The 24,562-nt window shown below is 37.3% G+C and overlaps 1 pseudogene; it reads left to right on the top strand.

The window, feature by feature from the left end:
- The first annotated feature begins 8,054 nt into the window (after positions 1-8,054).
- LOC126001911 (GTP-binding protein 10-like) lies at positions 8,055-17,282 on the top strand (annotated as a pseudogene).
- Positions 17,283-24,562: the final 7,280 nt, after the last annotated feature.

Raw genomic sequence — 24,562 nt, 5'->3', positions numbered from 1 at the left:
ATGTGAGAATAAGTTGAGAATCACAGCAATTGGGAAACATTCTCTAGAATAGCTGGGAAGCATTAAAAAATCTAACAACATTATGCATTTCTCTAGAACTATGCAAACTTTTAGTAAACCACTAGAGTTAGAAACATAATTATCTGTTTGCAGTGGAACATAGAACTAAAGGATATTAAGATTTATACAGGTAGGACACACACTTTATTCAGCTATATAGTGACTGATGTAAATAGGGTCAAGATATTATTCTAGAAGAAAATTAAGTTTTTGGAGGTGCAGGAGGTTCTGAAAGCAGCTTCTCCTCAGTTGGGCTACATCTGGGTTTGGGTTCTCTATCTCCCATTCTGTGGTAGGCTGCTGAGATTGCCTGGGCGGGAAAGAGCTTTGATACCTGGGCTGATATCTGAGTGGGGAGGACATGCTCATCTCCTTCCTGTTAGTCCTCCTCCAATGGGGTTGGCTCTTTGGCATCTACTCGGTTGGTAACTCGGTTAGCTGCTGTGGGTTGAGGGGCCGAGGTCTTCGAACAAAGTGCCTTTGGCAGAAGAAAGGCAGTGGGTATTGTTGTGTGGGAAGCTGTTCAGAGTCTTCAGCTCTCTCCACTTCATGACCTATTTTTGTACTGCCTTAGGGGATCTCTGCTATATGGGCAGTGGGGCAGCTGAGCGAGGCTGGGTGATGAATTGGCAGAACTTATGTCAATTGGGAGCATCCGGCTACCTTTCACTGGCATTCACCAGTTCAGATACATTAAATTCTTTCTCCTTTCACAAGATCAAACTCAGTCTTCCCATCTCCAATGCTACACAGAAGTTTCCTGGGATTGTTTCTCTTAATAGCTGTTCAGTGAACAAAGACATCTTTTTTGATGTCATTTTTGTTGATAAATCTGTAACTATTCTAGACATTGAATCATTTTACAGTGCCCAGGACTTGGATTGCCTGTATTGACTTGTCCACCTGACTCAGAGCTGGGGCAAGCGGGTATTTCTGTTTAAGCTGTTTTCAATTCTGAATGTGCAGAGGCAGTAGCTGGCTCCCTATCCTTAGGAGATGGAGGTCTCTCTGGTTTAGTGCCTTTCAATGTAGACTCCACAGTTATGGATCACTGCAGGAAGTCTGTTTCACAATGAGGAGAAAGAGTACATATGACTCCTAAAGATATTTTCATCAAGAGTTTCAGGGTTTGACATAGCTGATAAAATCAAATAATATTAGCATTAAGGCAAGATATGATACCTACTGATGCTTAATGGCCTCTAAGCAATGAAAAAGGTTTCTCAGGGGTTGCTCTGCTGACCAAATCTTTGTAAAGATAGTTTACACAAAAAGACACTTTCTAAAATGGGCTAAATTACTAAGTATTACAGGAAATAAAGTAGCCAGAGCCAGCATTCACATTCAACCCAGTCTGAATTTATTTTTCCTCTTTCCATACAGTATTGCCTTACCAGCAAATTTTTTTTGCCTGCAAATTTATTGTGTTGAAATGTTAGTTCCACATTCCAACTAACCATCCTGAATATAAAAAGGCAAACCTCATAAATCCAACATTGTTGAATCATAAATCTCTTCATAAAGTAAATTTATTAATGAAAAATTCACCAAATATATATTGTCTCTTGCTGAGTTTTGAATATAAGATGAATCTACATAGTTTTATTTAGGGGAGTGGTGTATACACATCACGGGACCTGCCAATTTGACAATGAGTCACATCCTCTTTGGCCATTTTTCCACTCCAATTTAAAGCAACATGAAAAGTGTTGATTACCAACGAGAGAGAAATAGCTTCCCTTGATTTGATTATGTATGATTTATAAATAAAATGCCATGAGGTGTCAGTATTCACAACTGGCTATTACTCTCTTCATTTACTATTATAATCTTAGAACACTAGGAAGGCAATATGTTTTAATCAGTCATGAAAGGCTAAAGTGGCTCTATGCACAGCTTGGTTTTGGATTTCTTGCTCCTAGAACTTACGCTGTTTTAATGTTTACAATGTGAGATAATTTGTTAGAGTAGCCCCAGTAAACTAATATAATACTTTAAAATAATTAAGTGGTTGTTAATCACATCTGAGCAGAATGTTTCATGAAAGGACATCATAAAAGGACCTTGGGGTTCGATAATGAGTATGTCCAGAGCCTGTAGTCATTTCCATGACGGTATACTTCAAGGGTGGAGAAACCTGGATCTAGGGAATTCGTTTTTTAATTTTCACAATACTTGCTGTACCCATGCAAAAAAACAAACAAAAAGACACGAAATCTTGCCCTATTTCCCCAGACCCTTTCTTTTTGTTGTTCTTTCTTCTTGTTGTTGTTTTAGCTGTTGTTTATTGTTGCTGTTGTGCTTTTTTGTCATTGCCCGTATTTTTGTTTTCTTTTTTGTTTTTTTTTTCTCCTTTCTTCTTTTAAATTGATACTGATATCTCCTAGATGGACTCCTACCAACTTCTCTTTTATTCTTTTTTTTTAAAGAACCACAGAACTTAAATCATCTTGTTTTGCCCCATAAATTGAGGAAGAAAATAAAAGTGGATGGTACCAGGAGCAAACAGTTGCATGAACACTGAGTGGAAATAAAAAATGATCAGACCTAACCACCAAACCCAAAGTCAATGACTACAGAATAAAGATACCCAATTTACAACAAGTTATATACAAAAGGGACTTGTTACCCTAGCAGTCCAGGGTATAAAGGGGGAGGTATGGGGTGCATGCTGGGAACAGAGGTGAATGGAGGACAGCACTGGTGGTGGGAATGTCCCTAATTCTCTTTCACTATGTACCTTAAATATAACTGTGAAAAACTTGTGATTCACATTGCTCACAATGAAAAAAATTAAAAATTAAAAATACTATTTGAGTATTAAAAAATAATTAAGATATTACAAGTGGTAAGGTACTTGCTGCCTTGCATACAGCTGACCCAATTTACACTCCCAGCATCTCTTAAAATTCTCCAGGTCCTGCGAGAAGTAATCCCTGAACACCTATTCAGAAATAAATGCTGAGCAAAGCTGTGTGTGGTCCAGAAAAAAAAAAAAAGAATGAAGCAAAACATTGAAAGGTATTTCTATTAGAACTTTCTATTAGAACTGAAAATGTGTGAAAAGTTAAAACAAAACCATTATATTTGCAATCATTCACCCTAGGTGAGGAGCACTTAAAATGGTTTATGAGGCCCAGAGAGATAGCACAGTGGCATTTGCCTTGCAAGCAGCCGATCCAGGACCAAAGGTGGTTGGTTCAAATCTCGATGACCCATATGGTCCCCCATGCCTGCCAGGAGCTATTTCTGAGCAGACAGCCAGGAGTAACCCCTGAGCAATGCTGGGTGTGGCCCAAAAACAAAAACAAAAAAAAAACAAAAAAAAGTTTATGTGCTGCTTTATATTTTCTATTTTTTCCCAAATTTCTAAATAAGTCAAGTTTTTATGTTAGAAACAACATATAAGTTCTCAGAAGATGCTGCAAAGGACTGGAATGCATGCTGTGTGTGTGGTAACACGTGCTGAATAGCAGGCACCACCTGGTCTCTTGAGCATCATTGTGTGGTCCCAAAGCAAGACAACAAAAGCTAAACAAAATATATCCCTATGAATTGAGAAAAGTAAGGCATTTATATGTTAATTGCATAATTATGAGATGATAGAAAATTAGAAATAATCTAATTATTCAAAATTGGTTAATGGTTCACTAAATTCTGCTTTGTCCTTTTAATGAAATATTAAACAACCATAATTACAAATATTAGCTATAAAAGATACATTTTAGAAAAAAGCACACTACATAACTTAATGGCTAATACCCTGAGCACTGAAACCAAATTGCATTTGTAATATACTTGGTTTTTAATACTGTGTACCTTAATAATCTATTTCTTTCTCAGTTTTCTTATCTGATGGATAGTAGGCTTAACGTTTATTTAAGGAACAAATGACCACTATCTTTCACCTACAGTAAAAATGTCTTTTTATATTTTAGCATCTCTGATATTGGTTTGCAACTTACAGTTGACAGTCAACTTTTTGTTTGTTTATTTCTTGACCATACCGAACAATGTGGATTTATTCCTGGGCTTACTCAGGGGTTTGTCTTGGCTCTGTGTTCAGGGATCACTTCTGGCAAGCTGAGGGAAGCATATGGGATGCTGATGATTGAACCCAGTTGGCCATGTACAAGGCAAACACCCTACAAGCTATATTAACTCTTTGGACCATTAAAACAAGGTAGTTTCAATGGAAACTTAATTAGAAACATGTGAAGAGAGAGCAAGAGAGGAAATGTGTGCTTGAGAGCAAACACAGGCTTCTCCAGAGTGGAAAAAGCAAGAATAGTGGCAAACAAGATACATATTCAAGTGAGAACACAGATTTGAAGAGCAAGCGTATCTTACATTTCTGGAGTTGTCATTGCCTGCACAAATAAACTTGGCCAATGCTGTTTATGAAGATGTTACATGAATTGAATTAGGTCTAATGTGATACGCCACAATTTGAATTTAACTGACGTTAATATGACATTAAAATTCAGGAGAAATATTCTGAAGGTTAAGAATGCAGTGCTTCACTTTAGAAAGTCATTTACTTCCCAAATTAGCAACATATCATATACTTTATGACATTTACTTACTATCAGCATTTCTTTCTCTTAAATATAAGTGATCATACAGGGAAATAAAGATATTTTTTCTAAACAAAGGAGAATAAACCTTAACATTTTAATAAAATTTTAAATTTTAATTTATTTTATCAAATTTGAAATTTAATTAAAAACTTAAAATTTTACTATGCCTTAAAGTTACATTATGGTTCAGCATGGAAATAAAAATTACTGTGCAAGCACAAAGGAAGAAGAGTAAGAAGGCTTAAATTTGATATTATTGGTAAAGCAAGCATTTGTCTGTGAAGGAAAGATAGTTTTACACAATTATGCAAAGCAACCCTGCGACTGAGAATTGAGTCCATCATACATCTGCCAATTTCATGAAGAGCAAAGGAAACTGAAATCCCTTGAACTGGATCAAAGACATTTCAAAGTAATAAAAAGCTGTCCAATACATGCCCAATACATGCCTAGAACAGACAATAAGTCAAAAATATCCTATTGGGTTTAGATAGAAACTGTTTTACCACTGGAGACTTATAGATCAATTTTAGGAAAAGACTGTGTTGTTTGTATTACTATAGTGGGCAATTTTTCTATTTAATTATTTCTTAATAATACACAGTAATATAATATAGTCAATAATATCTAAGTTTTAGTAAAATATTATAGAATAAAATCATTAACAACTTTGCTATATGATAACTTCTTTCTAAATGTTTGTCATATTCAGCAAATATCAACATCCAATAATAAGTAAAACAAGGCTATAAAGTTATATGTATACACCTAGTGCAAATTTTAACCAATAAAGATCTAGAAGGACTATGCAAGGACAATAATAATGTTATATTGTTGGGTTAATGTATTTTTATTTAAAAATTATTATAGGAACTCCATTTTTTATAACTTAAAATTTTTTTCATTAAAGATAATATATCTCTTGAAAATAGCAAGAAGAAAACTAATTCAAGAAATATATAAACAAAATTCAACTATCCCATCTCGTCTTTATTTTGTTTCCTCAGAAGATACTATTTTCAATTTTTCTTTATTCTTCTTGAATTTTATAAACATAAACATAGGTGTGTACTTTTTATAGATAACTACACTATATTTCTCTACATGAATGCATACATACTATTCTCTTTAATTTTTCTACTCTAATGCTCTAACCAGAATAGAACCCACATCAACATTAATTCTTCTTGTCATCCATGTAGCATTTTTATTGTTCAGTATTTAGTGTAGAAAACAGAAATAACTAATATTTTAGATAGAGAGGACTCTAAAGTTGGGCAAACAGTACTTACACAATTGTAGGAAGGGTTTGAGGAGCAGAAGCCAGCAATCTGGTACAGATCCTTATTTCCAGGGCACACCACTGTAATCCAGATCTGGGTCAGCAAACTGATGCTGTTTCCATTGCACTGGCCCCACGACTGTTTGTTTCCCCTAAAAGTAGTGGCCAGAAACTATGGCTGTCACTGACTCTAGATAATGACAAGGCACTTGAGAGGGCACTGGAATGCTGAGTCTTGCTGCAAACACACATGAGTTGGCAGCACAATATAAAGAATGAGGCCACCATTCTCCTCTGACTTCACATCCCACATACAGGCTCCTTGAAGGTGAATCAAATGTTCATTCAGAACCTAGTAGCTGGAAGAGAATTAGAGAAGTGTTTCCTTTCTATGGGTAAGAATATGGTATCCAACAACTATAAATTATCTAATCATAAAAATTATTATTTAATTAGTTTGTATGAGTATATATATATATGTGTGTGTACCTGTAGTGGGTGTTATGTGGCAGCATTTTTCTATTTCAAACTATGTGCCAGTAGATTTCAGAATATGTTTTGGCACATCCGTGAAACTACTATATTCTAAGAAATAAAATTGGTGCTGCTATTGATTGTGTATATGTTGGTCTTATAAGTGTGAACATCCTACTGAGACTAAGATACAAAATGGCATTAATAACTCAAATGTGGCAACCAAGATTTAAATGTCAATCATGTACATTTATATGTACTATGATTCCCATTTGTTCTCTGATCTCTGTGATATGGAAACATTTTAGGAATACCATCATTCATCTGTATAAAATATAGTAGAGATTTGTTTACAGACCCATTCCTCCTACCCAAATCTCTGTTCTTATTACTTTGATGTGCTTTCAGGCACTCCTAAGATGACACAAGAAAGGGTGTGGTAGAAAACTCAGGACAGAATTAAATAGGCCACCAGGGATGGAGCTTATGAGTTGATAGGAACAGCATTCTTACCACCTACAACAGGTACAGACAGAAATAATTACAATGATTAGCATTCCTAGAGTGCTTGTAGGAGGCCAAGTATTTGTCATTCATTCCTTGAGACAATTCTATAGAGGCAGCAGTAGGATCACCTCATACAAACGAACTTCAATTTGAGCAGGGCAAGAACTTGTTCAAGATGACAAGGCTTGAACTACAGGAGCCTGGATTTGAATATCTTCTAGCTCAAGAAGTTTACCTGGCCACTCTCCTAAGGCTTAAATCTGTTTTGTTCTCTCACAACTAACAGGAATTAAAGGAACATTACTCACGCTGAAGCAAGCAAGGTAATATTTGATGAGTCAAACATTGATGGGATCTCAGACTAGGAAAACTCACAGCCTGCCTGATGTCAATATTTGACACTTCTTTTGGTACTGGTGGAGTGTTTCACCTTCTTTTTCTCCTTCATCTCTCAAATCGTTGATGAGAGCCTCTAGAAGGATTCCGCCCATTTTCGGCGTATTAGACTCTTACCCCAGTTTATTGCTTTTCTCTTTTTCAAACAAAACCACGCATCTTGAACTAGCTAGTCCTGCCTCCAGTTAGAGGGGGAAATAAAGGAGACATCAAGACCAAACAGGTGCAAGACTACTAAGTAGAAGGTCAGATACAGAGGGGACCACATATTCTAGCCGCCCTGGGGGTGAGGGAAGAGGAAATGGGAGGTAGGACAAAAATGGAGGTGTAGGGAGGACAATTTGGTGATGGGAATCCCCCTGATTTTATGTGAATATGTACCTAAAATATTGTCAACAATATGTAAGCCACTATGATCAAAATAAAAATTATATTAAAAAAAAGTTAACAGCCAAAAAAAAAAGTCTATGATAGTATTCATGAATAAAATGTTGCTTCCAAAAAAAAAAAAAAAAGTTCCAGCAAGAAGTAACTAAATTTGGGAAGCCTTGCCAGCATGGGGAATAGCAAGGCTCCAGGCCAAAGGCCATTTTGCCAAGCTTAGGGGAGGCTGCGGGGCTTCACCTCCCCCAAAATCTTTCCTCTCCTTCCTCCTAAACTCCAGAACTATCCAGCCCAGGGCTAGCAAGGTGAGTTCCGGGGAGGAGTTTGAAGGGGACCCCAGGCTTTCCCCAATCGAACCCTGCACAAGTGGGATGGGGATGGGGAACAGGCTGGTAAACTTCCAGCTTTCAGCACAATTAAGGAACTTATTTCCCCTTCTGGGAGTGGAAGATTTGCCAGCACGGGGAATAGCAAGGCTCCAGGCCAAAAGCCCTTTTGCCAAGCTTGGTGAGGTTGCGGGGCTCAGCCGCCCACCAACAGCCTTCTCTCTCCTTCCTCCCATTCTCTGGGGCTATCCCTGGGCTCCTGCACAGGGGGCCAATGAGGTGGGTGCCGGAGAGGAGTTTAAAGGGGATCACAGTCTTTCCCCAACACCCACCCTGCACAAGAGGGGCTGTCTTAGGGAAGTCGCTGGTAACTTTCCTTCCCACCAGTGTCCATACTCAAAACTATATCTAAAGTATAGATAGGGCAGTGATGGAGAACCTATGGCATGCGTGCCAGCTGTGACACATGAAGGCTTTGCAGCTGGCACGGGAAGGTCCGTAATTAAGTGCTGGGGGAGGCCAGTGTGCCCGTGTCTGCTTTGCAGCTCACCTGGCAACAGGGCCGGACTGGCCATTGAGAGGACATGCTGGCACTTTGAGGAAATTCTTTGGTTTTGTGCAGCAGTTTGGGCACTCGGACTCAAGAAAGGTTAGCTATCACTGTCATAGGGTTTGATCTATGTTTACAATATACAGAATGTCTATGTTGTACACTTTGCTTCCCACATTGGCTCATCACCTTACAGGCTCATTTCTAGTCCTTTACTCTCACCCCACCACCTATTACCCCACATCTAACCATTTTTACCCTCAGTCCTTGGCTCCTCATGAAGCAGATCATTATCCTCATTCAAGCCAGCTGCCAACCAGCTCACAAATTGAAAAAATAGACTTTCAGCCTGAGAAGAAACCAATGCTTTGTTTCTATTAATCTACTCTGAGTGGCCTTCTGTCCTCCACCTTCCTTCACTGTGTACCTGTGCTTGCTTCCATACTTGGTTTCTGAGAAGTCCCCACTTAAAGACATTTCCTGATATGGGACTGCTGAGAGTCATTTTGCAGACTCCAGATGGTCAAATCACAGACCAAAGTGATGTCCTGGATTCAACACCCTCCCCCTAAGTATTTCTAAAGACATAAAAGGGGCATGTGTATCTCCTTTGTATGTCATCTATAACATCTATAACTCTCTTGAATAATCTCTTATATAGTGACAATTCTGCCCACTGTCTTTTTTCCCTCTTTGGGACCTGTTCAATAAGGAATTCTGGTAGAAAAGTCTCTGTTTAGAATTCATGTTAAAACCAAGTTACGGGGAATGTTAGACTTGTTCCCTCAGCTCCCAGATAAACCAATAATACCTGTGGCATCGTTCCTCTTTTACATACACACATTAAAATGCGAAAATATTACATATGCAAACAAGTTCTTATCTAATAGAGATAGAAACATTTTATAATGCAGTTAGGCTTTATACCCTGTGTAGCAAGTCAGCCCCTGAAGAGGTTGACTGATGGTGGGATGAAGGATGAGGACTTTCTCTTCCAGCTCGGAGCACGCGTCTGTCACCCTGTCTAGCTGACGGTTCTGAGTTTTTGTTTTGTTTTGTTTTGTTTTTTCGTGGAAAACACTATATACATAGATAAGTTCTTATCTAAGAGGTAGGAACACACAAATCTCAGTTCAATGTACCTTACACCCTGAACATTGATATAATGACCTGACACAGGTCTCAGAAGAATGGGCATCCTCCATTCACGCCGGAACCAGGCAAGCTATCTACGAAACATCCAAGGTCTTTTATAGCAACAACTGGAAGTGAAAGACACTACCAAGTGTCTGACATCGACCTCCTAAAAAGAGACTTCCGTTTACACTGAGAAGACTTGACAACAACAATGACCTGCTCAACAGGACATGGTTCTATTGCCCCTTAAGTGTGAGGTGAAACGAGAGGATGCTCTGCACAATCCTGACTGCAATCTAGGATATGCAGACCCCAGGATCTTTAATACAAAAACATGATACCAACAACAGAGAGTTTGTGAGGAATGGAGATGTATTGCCACTATAGACGATGACTGGGATTGGACAAACTAGTTTGCCTGGAGCCCAGAGTCGGTCCTGTGCCAGGAAACTTCAGGGGTAGGGTCTCCTTGTATTTAGGCCATAATTTTTCTTTCCATGTCCCTTATATTTTGGTTGTCCTATGCAAACAAATGCCATAACACCGTTTTTTACTATGTTCCCTTGACTCCAATCCTTAAGAAAAACAACCCACTAAAACTTTCGAGGTTAACTTAAACTAGTAAGCATGTGCATGGAACTAGATAAATGTACTTTGCCCTCAATGTTTAAGGAGTTACATAAGTCTAATGTCTTTAGATTATATTGTGTGCTGCTAAGAAATAGTATGTACTACAACTGGGGATTTGTGGGACAAAGTAATTGTATTGTACATGGGTTCAGTTTTGTTTTTCTTAATGTTCTTTGGCTGAAAGTTCAAGGCTGGGATATCATCGGTGGGACTACCGAGAATTCTGTTTATGGGTGATTGTGCTTCCACTGTAACTTTACCCTGTCCTCTTTCTTTGCATCTTTATTGTCATAATTAAAATAAAATAAAAGAGAAAGGCCTCATCCTCCATCCCACCATCAGTCAACCTCTTCAGGGGCTGACTTGTTACACCCTAAACATTGGCATAATGGCTTGGCTCAGGCCTCAGAAGAATGGGCATTGCCCATACACCCCTGAACCATGGATACCATCTATGGAAACAAACACAATTGTCTATAACATTACAGGAAGCAAAACTCTATAAGGGAAGACCCTACCACTGCTCTGGCATTGACTTACTACAAAGAGTGCCCTCTTAACACCCAGACGACTTAGCAACAGCAACACCTGCTTGCAGGGCAGGTCTCTTCGCATCTAATGGTGAGGTGAAACTAGAGGATGCTCCACATCAGCCTGACTTTGATGAGGGAAATGCACAGAAACCAAAATCTTTAACTTTAGGAACCTGACACCAACAACAGCTAATGTGTGAAAAAGTTTCACTGGGACCACAGAGAATGACTCAGGGGTTGTGCAGCCTGGCATGCCTAGAGCCCAGAATCGGTCCTATGCAAGAAAACGTCAGGGGTGGAGTCTCCTTGTATTTAGACAAAGGCTTTTTTTCCCCATTTTCCCCATGTTTTGCTAGGGTTATGCAAACAACGGCAATTGCCACTCTTACACTGTTACTACTGTATTTTTTTTTAACACTTATCCTTTAAGAAAGAAAAAAAACCCATTCATTTTGATCAAGTAGGTTTCATCCCAGAAATGCAAGGCTGGTTTGACATCCGTAAATCTATCAATATAATACACAACATAAACAACAACAAAAATAAAAATTACATGGTCATATCAATAGATGCATAAAAAGCATTTGATAAGGTTCAACACCCATTCTTGATGAAAACTCTCAGCAAGATAGGAATAAAAGGAACCTTTCTCAATATAGTCAAAGCCATCTACCAGAAACCAGTGGCAAATATTATCCTCAATGGAGAAAAACTAAAATCCTTTCCTCTAAATTCTGGTACAAGACAAGGCTGTCCTCTCTCACCACTCCTATTCAACATAGCACTGGAAGTACTTGCTATAGCGATTAGGCAAGAAAAACATATCAAGGGAATCCAGATAGGAAAGGAAGAAGTCAAGCTCTCACTGTTTGCAGATGACATGATACTCTACTTAGAAAACCCTAAAGACTCTACCAAAAAGCTTCTAGAAATAATAGATTCGTATAGCAAAGTGGTAGGCTACAAAATTAACACACAAAAATCAATGGCCTTTTTATACACTAATAATGATAGGGAAGAAATGGACATTAAGAGAACAATCCCATTCACATTAGTTCCACACAAACTCAAATATCTTGGAGTCAACCTGACTAAAGATGTGAAGGATCTATACAAAGAAAACTACAAAACACTGCTCCAAGAAATAAGAGAGGACACGCGGAAATGGAAACACATACCATGCTCATGGATTGGCAGGATCAACATCATTAAAATGGCAATACTTCCAAAAGCATTGTACAGATTTAACGCAATTCCTCTGAAGATACCCATGACATTCTTCAAAGAAGTGGATCAAATACTTCTGAAATTCATCTGGAACAACAAAGAACCTCGAATAGCTAAAGTACTCCTTGGGAAAAGGAATATGGGAGGCATTACTTTCCCCAATTTTAAGTTGTATTACAAAGCAACAGTTATAAAAACAGCATGGTATTGGAATAAAGACAGACCCTCAGATCAGTGGAATAGGCTTGAGTACTCAGAGAAGGTTCCTCAGACATATAACCACCTTGTTTTTGATAAAGGAGCAAGAAATCCTAAATGGAGCAGGGAAAGCCTATTCAACAAGTGGTGTTGGCACAACTGGTTAGCCACTTGCAAAAAAGCGAACTCAGACCCACAGCTAACACCATGTACAAAGGTAAAATCCAAATGGATTAAAGACCTTGATATCAGAACTGAAACTATAAGGTATATAGAAAAACATGTAGGTGAAACACTCCAGGACATTGAGACTAAAGGCATCTTTAAGGAGGAGACAGCACTTTCCAAGCAAGTGGAAGCAGAGATAAACAGATGGGACTATATTAAGCTGAGAAGCTTCTGCATCTCAAAGGAAATAGTGCCCAGAATACAAAGGCCACCCACTGAGTGGGAGAAATTATTCACCCAATACTCATCAGTTAAAGGGCTAATATCCAAAATTTACAAGGTACTGACAGAACTATACAAGAAAAAAACAACTAACCCCATCAAAAAATGGGGAAAAGAAATGAACAGACACTTTGAAAAAGAAGAAAGGCAAATGGCCAAAAGGCACATGAAAAGATGTTCAACATCACTAATCGTCAGGGAGATGCAAATCAAAACTACTATGAGGTACCACCTCATGCCACTGAGATTGGCACACATCACAAAAAAGGAAAACAAGCAGTGCTGGTGGGGATGTGGAGAGAAAGGAACTCTTTTTCACTGCTGGTGGGAATGCCGTCTAGTACAACCTTTATGGAAAGCAATATGGAGATTCCTTCACAAACTGGAAATTGAGCTTCCATACAATCCAGCTATACCACTCCTAGGAATATACCCAAGAAACACAAAAATACAATACAAAAATCCATTCCTTACTCCTATATTCATTGCAGCGCTATTTACAATAGCCAGACTCTGGAAACAACCACGATGCCCTTCAACAGATGAGTGGCTGAAGAAACTATGGTACATATACACAATGGAATACTATGCAGCCATCAGGAGAGATGAAGTCATGAAATTTTCCTATACATGGATGTACATGGAATCTATTATGCTGAGTGAAGTAAGTCAGAGGGAGAGAGAAAGACGCAGAATGGTTTCACTCATCTATGGGCTTTAAGAAAAATGAAGGACATTTTTAACAGTATCTCAGAGACAAGAGAGATGAGGGCTGGTAGGTGCAGCTCAGGACATGCAGCTCATCACATAGAGTGATGAGTGCAGTTGCAGAGATGACTACACTGAAAACTATCATAACAATGTGAATGAATGAGGGAAGTAGAAAGCCTGTCTCGAGTACAGGTGTAGGGGGGTGGGGAGGAGGGAGATCTGGGAAATTGGTGGTGGGAATGTTGCACCGGTGAAGGGGGGTGCTCTTTACATGACTGTAATCATACAACTATAATCATGTTTGTAATCACGGTGTTTAAATAAAGATAAAGGAAAAAATAAAAAAAAAATAAAAGAAACCCCTGATAGCAGTTAAAAAAAAAAAGAAAAAAAACCCAGCTTACTAAACTTTAAAAAAAAAGTAACTGTAGTAAAATGCCTGTCTTGAATACAGACAGAGGATGGGAAGGGAAGGGGGGGGGGCATTGCTGGTGGGAATGTTGCACTGGTGAAGAGTGGTGTTCTATTTATGACTGAAAATGAACTACAATCATGTTTGTAATTATGATGCTTAAACAGTTTACATATTAAAAAAAGAAAGAAATTGCTGTTGGCTCTGGGGACATATGGAATGCCAGGAATCAAACCCAGGTTTGTCCTGGGTCTGCTGAGTGCAAGGCAAATGTGGTGCTATTTCTCTGGTTCCAAAAATCCTTGATTGTTAAATAAATAACTGCTTTTAATTATGAAGTAGGCACAGGCACTGAAAGACTCCAAAGGAAAAGACTGAAATTTCTGTATCATTTAGTGTCTAATTCAGTGACAAATGAAACTAGTAAAATTATAAAAAAATGCAATAAAGAAAAAGTCAGAATTTTTATGAATGAAGGAGAGTTTGGTGGTAAACTGCTTATACTTTTTTTTTTTTTTACCATTGAAAGGCCAGAAACATAGTTTGCCTTGATCTAAAACTGATCGCTGATATAGGTCTTGTGGGATTCCCTAACTACTGGATAATCTTCATTATGTCAGATTTGCAATCTGCAAAACCTGCAATTGCATATTACACATTTACATTAAAACCTGAACTTGGAAAGAGTATAATAATTTCAAACAGGTATCAGTAGATGACTTTCATGGATTAATAGAATGTGCACATATAAAGAAGAATGGGTCACAAATTCCTCAAGAATATTGAAAGAACTAGACAATTACTTTTGCTCTTGATATTTCATGTTTTTAGTTTTTTTCTTACATGCAGTACAGAATTGCATTTGAAATCATAGTATTCTTTAGAAAGGAGTAGAGTTTTAAAAGGTGAAGCTTCAAATAAAACCTGCACTATTGACAGTAAAATGGACCTGCCAGATGCTCAAGATAAATTCCATATACTACTAGTAAGACAACTCCAGAATCTTATTTCCTGCATATCTTTGATGAAAATTTGATTCCTGAAAGGATTCTGGAATTCCAACGTATTCTCCTCATCTCTGCATTTACTGGAGAAAGAATTGATGAACTAAAGGACTGTATAAGAAATCCTTAAATGAACAAGTTGACCAGGAAAATGATCCATATTGTAAGAAAGAGTTGCTCATTTTACAGAGTTCCAATGTAACATCTTATAAACTGTAAGGAATCCCTACCCCCAATGCCATGAACCACCACCAAAGAATGCTTTTATTCTTCCCCAAATAAATATAAATTATAGCTTTTACGTTAAAAATTATGTATACCCATGATTGAATCTCCTGTGCAAATCTCAACGTAGCTATGCAGGCAGACACTTTCCTCTCTATCTAAAGCACCATCCTGGTGATTTCAAACAGAATTGTGTGTGCTCCCATGTATCACTCTTTTTATATCCGAACATTCCGAAACATAATCTATTAATGTGGTGGAAATATTGATACTATCATGATGGAACCAGCAAAGACGCCCCTTCATTGACGAATATTTCATTTTCCTTAATGAGGGTTTCTTTAGTTTCTGTTTTATTTCTGATTTTGAGCCACACCTGACGTTGTTCACAGCTTATTCCTGGCTCTTTGTTCAGGGATCACTCCTGGCATCATTCAGGCAACCATACAGGGTGCCAAAGATCCTATAGGTTGCCTATGTACAACTGAACTCTTATACTATCTCTCTGGCTCTATGAGGATTTCTTTTGGTGGGGGGGAACCTCACTTCAATGGTGGAGGTTATCAGGGGGCAATTTTGTCTCTGTAATTAGGAATTATTGCTGGAAGGCTCAAAAGACAATGCAAAATACTGGGGATTGAATGCAGGTCAGCTATGTGGTATGCAGTAAGGACTGCATTATCTCTACTGCCCTTTCACCTGATAATAGTTTTTAATTGATTCTAAATCCTGGTTAAAATCAATATTTTTCCTTTGCTTTTATAGAAGAAGAGGTAGATGTTCTTTTGGATATTGAATTCTGTATAATGAAGTCATAGTTACTAAGTTCAAAAAGTTTGAAAAGTAAGGCATTTGTTGAGAAAATTAAACATATTTTCAGCATTGTAAGAGATGTCGCCAAAATATATACTGAATTAAGGGAGATCATGGAGAAAGATAGAAAAGTAGAGAGATGCCCGTTCAGCACCTGTGTTCACCTGAGGGTGTATTCCTGGAAATTGTAAATTATCATATCCTAAACTAAAATAATCTTTTAGCTTTCTAGTCTTGAGTTCATTTCTTATAAATAACCTTAGCCACTAAGTTTATTTAGTAGACTTCAGTTATTGCCTCATAAAACGTAAGCATCAACAGCCTAGTTATTTAAAGTGAGAGAGATTTATATTTAACCCAACACTGGGGTTTAGGGAATTAAAGCCTCCAGAGTTGAAAACTGTAGTTGATATAGAAAATGCATGTTCACCATAAAACTTCTTTTTTTTGACTTTTTGTTCTATTTTGTCAAACTAATAGAGCAAAATAATGGAAGAAAAGAACAATAAAATAATAAAGAGCAATAGAAAGCATTTTTGTCTTTATGTTCTATTTTGTCAAAAAAGGCAAACAGGTACTTTAGGATGTGATTTATATCTAATAAAATTATTACTAGCTGCATTTTCTATACTTGTAAAAAGTCTCTCAAAGTGTAATGAGATTGAGTAATAAATTAGGATTCTATAAAAATATACAAAAGATTATTTTTCATTATAATCAAATTCACACTTCTTGTTGGAAGCTATAAGACTTAGAGAGCAATATGGAGTCTCTGATGCCTGAGAAGTCAAAGGCCTGTGTACGTGACAGGCTGCTGGTGGCGCTTCCCCCATGAACCTAAAAAGAAAGAGCTGATCATAAAGATAGCTATTAACAGAGGTCAATGGTTAAGCAAGAACAAACATGCTATGTAAAGGCTACAAGTTAAGATTAGATTTGTAGCACTATTAACAGAACAGAGCACCCCAGGACCACTTATAGTAAATGTATAACTCGCTAAAAAAAAAAACCTGACATACTTGATGTATGGGACTGTTACGATGGAAAAGTACTGAACTACCCCTTCCCCTCTTTTGTCTGAAAATGTGCTCATGCTATAAAAGCTAGCCCCCTTTTAATAAACTTTGGCTCTTGATCAGAGATTTTTGTCTTGAGCCCATTTCTTTTTCAGCCTCTTTCTTCTCTTCTAGGTCGGATCCTCTTCATGACTTACGAATAATTTCGTGACTCTCCAAGTCTCCTGTGGGCAGGGGTCCCAGGGGGTCGCAGGTGGCGCCCAATGTGGGGCACGAAGCATGGACCACTGACCTGACGGCATCACGGAGCGCGTCTCGAGAGCCTGATCATAAGACACCAAATTTGGGCAGGGTGCAGATAGATTAGCCTAATACTAGCTACTAAAGCTGCCGTCCCATTGTCCAAGCAGTTATGGGGACCACTATAAGTAAAGATATATATAGTCCCTTTATTTTTTTTGAAGTTTTAGGGTTTTCTTTTTTAATTTTTTAATTTTGAATTATGAGAACAAAAATGCAAAGAAAGAGGACAAGGTAAAGTTACAGTGGAAGGACAATCACCCATAACATAATTCTCAGAAGAAGTCCCCTTGCTGATATCTTAACTTTGAACTTTCAACCAAAGAACCTTAAGATAAATAAAACAGAATCCATGAACAATTACTTTGTCTCTTAAGTCCCCAGATTGTAACACATTATATTTCTTAACAGCACACAAGGCAATCTAAAGCCATAAAACTTACGTAACTCCTTAAACATTAGAGGCATAGTATTTTTTACATTTCCATGTACATGCATATTAGCTTAAGTTAACCTCAAATTTTAAGTGTTTTTTTTTAAGGATTAGAGTCAAAGGAGCACAGTAAAAACGGTATTAGAGTGGCAATTGTTGTTTTCATAGGCCCACCAAAATATGAGAGGCATGGAAAGGAATAACCTTGGCCTAAATACAAACAGATCCTACCCCTGAAGTTTCTAGGCTTCAGGCAAGTTATCGTCCAATCCAAGAATATGGGAGGAATTACTTTCCCCAATTTTTAACTGTACTACAAAGCAATAGTTATCAAAAAGCATGGTATTGGAATAAAGACAAGCCCTCAGATCAGTGGAATAGGCTTGAATACTCAGAGAATGTTCCCCAAACAATCACCTAATTTTTGATAAAGGAGCAAGAAATCCTAAATGGAGCAAAGAAAACCTCTTCAACAAGTGGTGTTGGCACAACTGGCTAACCATTTGCAAAAAATTGAACTTAGACCCCCAGCTAACATCATGTATGAAGGTTAAATCCAAATGGATAAAAGGCCTCGATATCAGGCCAGAAATCATAAGATATATAGAACATATAGGTAAAACACTCCAGGACATTGAGACTAAAGGCATCTTCAAAGAGGAAACTGCACTCTCCAAGCAAGTGAAAGCAGAAATTAACAGATGGGAATATATTAAACTGAGAAGCTTCTGCACCTCAAAAAAAATAGTGCCCAGGATACAAGAGTCCCCCACTGAGTGGGAGAAACTATTCACCTAATACCCATCAGACAAGGGGCTAATCTCCAAAATATACAAGGCACTGACAGAACTTTACAAGAAAAAAAAAAACATCTAATCCCATCAAAAAATGGGGAAAAGAAATAGACAAACACTTTGACATGGATGTACATGGAATCTATTATGCTGAGTGAAATAAGTCAGAGAGAGAAAGAAAGACATAGAATAGTTTCACTCATCTATGGGTTTTGAGAAAAATGGAAGATATTCTTGTAATAATAACTTTCATGCACAAAAGAGAAAAGAGCTGGAAGTTACAGCTCACCTCATGAAGCTCACCACAAACAGGGATGAGTTTAGTTAGAGAAATAACTAAGTTTTGAACTATCCTAATAATGAGAATGTATGAGGGAAATAGAAAGGCTGTCTAGAGTAGAGGTGGGGGTTGGGTGGGGAGGAGGGAGATTTGGGACATTGAATTATCCTAATAATGAAAACGTATGAGGGTTATAGTAAACCTGTCTAGATTACAGGCGGGGGTTGGGTGGGGAGGAGGGAGATTTGGGACATTGGTGATGGGAATATTGCACTGGTGATGGGTGGTGTTCTTTACATGACTGAAACCCAAACACAATCATGTATGTAATAAATTTGTTTAAATAAAAAAATTTTAAAAAAGATCATAAAAATATATCAATAAAATTAAAAAAAATTTTTAGGGATAGGAATTTTTATATAAGTTCTTAAGGACATATAATTAATTATTTTATTTAAGAATTAATTTCATGAGCCCGGAGAGATAGCACAGCGGTGTTTGCCTTGCAAGCAGCCGATCCAGGACCAAAGGTGGTTGGTTCGAACCCTGGTGTCCCATATGGTCCCCCGTGCCTGCCAGGAGCTATTTCTGAGCAGACAGCCAGGAGTAACCCCTGAGCACCGCTGGGTGTGACCCAAAAAAAACAAAACAAAACAAAAAACAAAACAAAAAAAAAGAATTAATTTCACGTTAATTTTTGACCAGATGATAATTTTTCGTAGCTGATGGTTTTGGTTTTTGGCTTATTCTGTATTTATTCCTTTTGTAATCTTATTGATACTCCCTTATTTTTTTGTTTCTGGTTTGTCTTGTTTTACTACCTTTTTCTCCCCCCCCTCCTTCTTCTAAATGGATATTTATAACAACTAAATGAACTCCTCCTAGCTTTTCTCTCTCTCTCTTTTTTTTTTTGCCTTTTATTTTCTTTTCTCTTTTTTCCTTCTTCCCCCAGATAGTACCAAGGCCAGACAGTTGAATGTTCATTTGGTGGAAATAAAAACTAAAGTCAACAACAACAGAATCAATACCCAATCTACAACAAGCTGTACAAGGGAGACACAGTTTGCATTATGGGGGTAAAAGAGGGAGATGTGGGATGCATGCTGGGAACAGGGTTGGAGGGAGGACAACACTGGTGATGGAAATGCCCCTCACTAATTGTCACTATGTGCCTCAAATATTACTGTGAGAGAATTGTAATTCACTTCAACCACCAGAAATAAAATTCCAAAGATGGAGAAAGAATATTGAAAGTAGCAAGATCAACAAAGGAACTAACGTACAAAGAAAAGCCAAATGAGACTCTGAGCTAGAAGATAGTGGAGGGATATAGCATAAAAACTAACCAAGAATACTTTATTGAGCTAGATTATCATTAATATTTGAAGGCAAAATACAAAGCTTTATAGACAGGCTAGAGCTTGTTTCATAGCCATGAAAGCAGTCTTGTAAATAGCATTAAAAAGCTTCTTTAAAAGTACAACAAACTTCACAGCATTTGGTGTTGAGTGTGGCATTTGCTCATGGCACTTGTGGTTGCCCTCTACTAAATTGAGAAAGGTTAGTGTACTCCTATCCTGTTAAGGGACTTTTATATTCACAGTAATGAAGTAACATTTCATTCACATTTGATGTCTTGACCAGGTTTTTAAAATAATCAATAAATATTTTATTATAATCTCATATGTTAATGCAGAAACTTAAGCAGTATCTATTATATAATATTATATAACATGAATCCAATATTTTCTTTCTTAGGATGAAACACATTTTCCCCCTTTGATTTTGGGCCAAACCTGTCAGTTCTCAGAGCTTATTCCTGGCACTGCACTCAACACATGGTTCTAGTAGTTCTCTGGGAGGGCATATGGAATGCTGGGGATTGAATGTGGGTCAGTAAAGTACAAGGCAAGAACCCTGACCACTGTAATATCTATCTGACCTATGACACTTTTATAAGCTTACTCAAATTTTCTCTTAAAATTTTCTTAATTCTCTTCACTCTGTCTTAAAATAGAATTTTACATAAAATAATTTTAAATGCATATACCTGCAAAAATAGATATAGCTTTTACAAAAATTTTAGCAACTTATTATTTATTTACAATTTAATGTAATTCCAGATAAGGTTTATTTTGTTCTATGTATGTAGTTTTCACCACCTCCACAATATAAAGAGATTCCTCATAAATGGAATAAAAAATAAGCACAGTAATGGAGTAGCAAATGTTCAAAGTTATCAAAACTGAAGTTTTGTTTTTATAGAACTAACTAAGCTTACAAAGCCAAGAGAGAGGAGCAGGTAGTGTGTAAAGATTCTTAGGACATTTAGTGGAGGAGCAGAATCTGTAGTGGTAGAAATAATGTTGGAATAAAAACAATAATAAAATGTAAATAGAAAAAGGAAATAATTAAAATTGGGGTGGAAAACAATAATGAAATAAAAGGAACATAAAAAGAATCTATAAAATCACAAATTAGTATTGCAAAAAATTGAACAAAAAATAGACAAACCTTAACAAAGATACAAGTTAAAATAAAAAAAATACCAAATAAATTGAATCATGAATGGAAGGGGAAAAGTAAAACAAAGAAGTATAGGAGGTCATAGTAAGTTACTATAAACAGTTCGATAAAACATAGAAAGAAAATCTAGATGTAGATGAATTATTAGAATTGTATTGTCTCCCAAGATTGAATAAAAAATAAATAGAAAAACTGAAAAGAATAATCAGAAGTAAGAATATTTAAACAGTGATTAAAATCCCTCCCCAAAACAAAAGCCCATATATAAATGGACTCACTAGTGATTTTGCCTGACCGTAAAAGAACTATTGTCCATACTACTCAACCTCTTCCAGATTGAGCTGAACAGACCATAAAAAGAAAAAAATAAAAAAAAACTCCAAACTGAAATAACAGAAATGAAAAACTCAGTAGATGAAAAGAAAACCTCAATAGAAAGCCTCTCCAACAGAGTAACAGCAGTTAAGGACAGAATCAGTGAGGTTGAAGATGAGATGCAAAACAACTCCATTCAACAGAAGAGATTTGAAAAGAACCTAAAATCAAATGTTCAGACAATAGAAAAATTATTCAAATAATATGAACAAATGAAAATAGAAGTATTTGATAAACTCACCAGAAACAACATAAGAATAATTGGAGTCCCAGAGACACAAGAAAAAAATTCCCAGGGGGGAAAAATTCCCAGGAAAAAACAACATTCAAGAACAGCATTACAGACAAACTCCCAGATCTAAAGACTGCATGCAACCAAATTCTGCATGCTAAAAGAGTACCCGGTAAAAGAGATCTGAAGAAAAGCACAACTAGACACATTCTAATCACAATGATGAATCCCACATATAGGGATAGAATACTGAAAGCAGCAAGATCAAAATGGAAAATTACATTTAAAGGAACATCTGTAAGATTACAGCAGACCTGTCACAAGAAACCCTCAAGGCCAGATATCAGTGGTGGGATATAGTGATAAAACTCAATGAAATGAATGCTTAGCCTAGAATATAGCACCCAGCTAGACTCACTTTCAGGTTTGAAGGAAGTATACCTACCTTCACAGATACACAACAGCTCAGAAACTTTACAGATTCAAAATCAGTCTCAAAAGAAAAAATGAAAGGACTACTTTAATACAAGACAGACCAAGAGACACATCGAATTTCTACACAGAGATGACACTAAATTCCATGACAATTATCTTTCTCAATGTCAATGGATTAAAATTACCTATTATGAGACACAGACTAGGAAAACACATCAAAAAGTTGAATTCAATATTTTGCTGCCTACAAGAAACACTTCTGAATAGACAGAACAAATATAGACTCAAAATCAAAATCTCAAGGGTAATCATCCAAGAAACCAACTCCCTTAAAAAATCTGGAGTGTTCCTAGGAATATACCCTAAGAACACAAAAATACAATACAAAAATCCCTTCCTTACACCTATATTCATTGCAGCACTATTTACCATAGCAAGACTCTGGAAACAACCAAGATGCCCTTCAACAGACGAATGGCTAAAGAAACTGTGGTACATATACACAATGGAATATTATGCAGCTGTCAGGAGAGATGAAGTCATGAAATTTTCCTATACATGGATGTACACAGAATCTATTGTGCTGAGTGAAATAAGTCAGAAAGAGAGAGAAAAACGCAGAATGGTCTCACTCATCTATGGGTTTTAAGAAAAATGAAAGACATTCTTGCAATAATAAATTTCAGACACAAAAGAGAAAAGAGCTGGAAGTTCCAGCTCACCTCAGGAAGCTCACCACAAAGAGTGATGAGTTTAGTTAGAGAAATAACTACATTTTGAACTGTCCTAATATTGAGAATGTATGAGGGAAATGCAGAGCCTGTTTAGAGTACAGGCAGGGGTCAGGTGGGGAGGAGGGAGATTTGGGACATGGGTGATGGGAATGTTGCACTGGTGATGGGTGGTGTTCCTTTTATGACTGAAACCCAAACACAATCATGTATGTAATCAAAGTGTTTAAATAAAAAAAAAAAAGAAAAAAAAGTTGGACAAAAAAAAATCTGGAGTGTTAGTGTAGTTATTTCCCTTACAGAGTTCACTCTGTGGTGAGCTTTAAATTGTGAGCCAGTCCTTCCAGACCTTCCAGCCTTTAACTTTATTGTCTCTGGGACTTATTACAGTAATGTCTTTAATTTTTAAAACCCAGAGATGAGTGAGACTATTCTGTGTCTATTTCTCTCCCTATGACTTACTTCACTCACCATAATAGATTTCATGTACATTCATGACTTTATCTCTCCTGATGGCTGCATAATATTCCATGTGTATATATACCAGAGTTTCTTTAGCCATCATCTGTTGAAGGGCATCTTGGTTGTTTCCAGAAGCTGGCTATTGTAAATAGTGCTGCAATAAATATAGGTGTGAGGAAGGGATTTTTGTATTGTATTTTTGTGTTCCTAGGGTACATCCCTAGGACTGGTATAGCTGATCATATGGGAGCTCAATTTCCAGTTTTTTGAGGAATCTCCATATTGTTTTCCATAAAGGCTGGAAAAGATCGAATTCCCACCAGCAGTGAATAAGAGTTCCTTTCTCTCCACATCCCTGCCAGCACTGCTTGTTCTCATTCTTTGTGATGTGCGCCAATCTCTGTGGTATGAGATGGTACCTCATAGTTGTTCTGATTTGCATCTACCTGATGACTAGTGATGTGGAGCATTTTTCATGTGCCTTTTGATCATTTGTATTTCTTCTATATCAAAGTGTCTATGCATTTCTTCTCCCCATTGTTTTTTTTTCCTTGGGGGGGGTCACACCCTGCAGTGCTCAGGGATTACTCCTGGCTCCATGCTCAGAAATCACTCCGGGCAGGCTCAGGGGACCATGAGGGATACCGGGATTTGAACCAATGACCTTCTGCATAAAAGGCAAACGCCTTACCTCCATACTATCTCTCCGGCCCCCATCTCCCCATTTTTTGATGGGATTAGATTTTTTTTCTAGTAAAGTTCTGGCAGTGCATTGTATATTTTGAATATTAGCCCCTTATCTAATTGAAATTGGGTGAATGGTTATTCCCATTCAGTGGGGTGGCTCTGTATCCTGGGCACTATTTCCTTCAAGGTTCAAAAGCTTCTCAGCTTAATGTATTCCCATCTGTTAATTTCTGTTTTATTTGTCTGGAGAGTGCAGTTTCCTCCTTGAAGATGCCTTTAGTCTCAATGTCATGGAGTGTTTTACCTATGTGTTGTTTTATATACGTTGTTTTTTTTTGTTTTTGGGCCACACCCGGCATTGCTCAGGGGTTAATCCTGGCTGTCTGCTCAGA

Source organism: Suncus etruscus, chromosome 2 (genome assembly GCF_024139225.1).
Source record: "Suncus etruscus isolate mSunEtr1 chromosome 2, mSunEtr1.pri.cur, whole genome shotgun sequence".
NCBI lineage: Eukaryota > Metazoa > Chordata > Mammalia > Eulipotyphla > Soricidae > Suncus > Suncus etruscus.
Note: the sequence above shows the minus strand (reverse complement) of the source record. Positions and strands in the feature narration are given on the sequence as shown.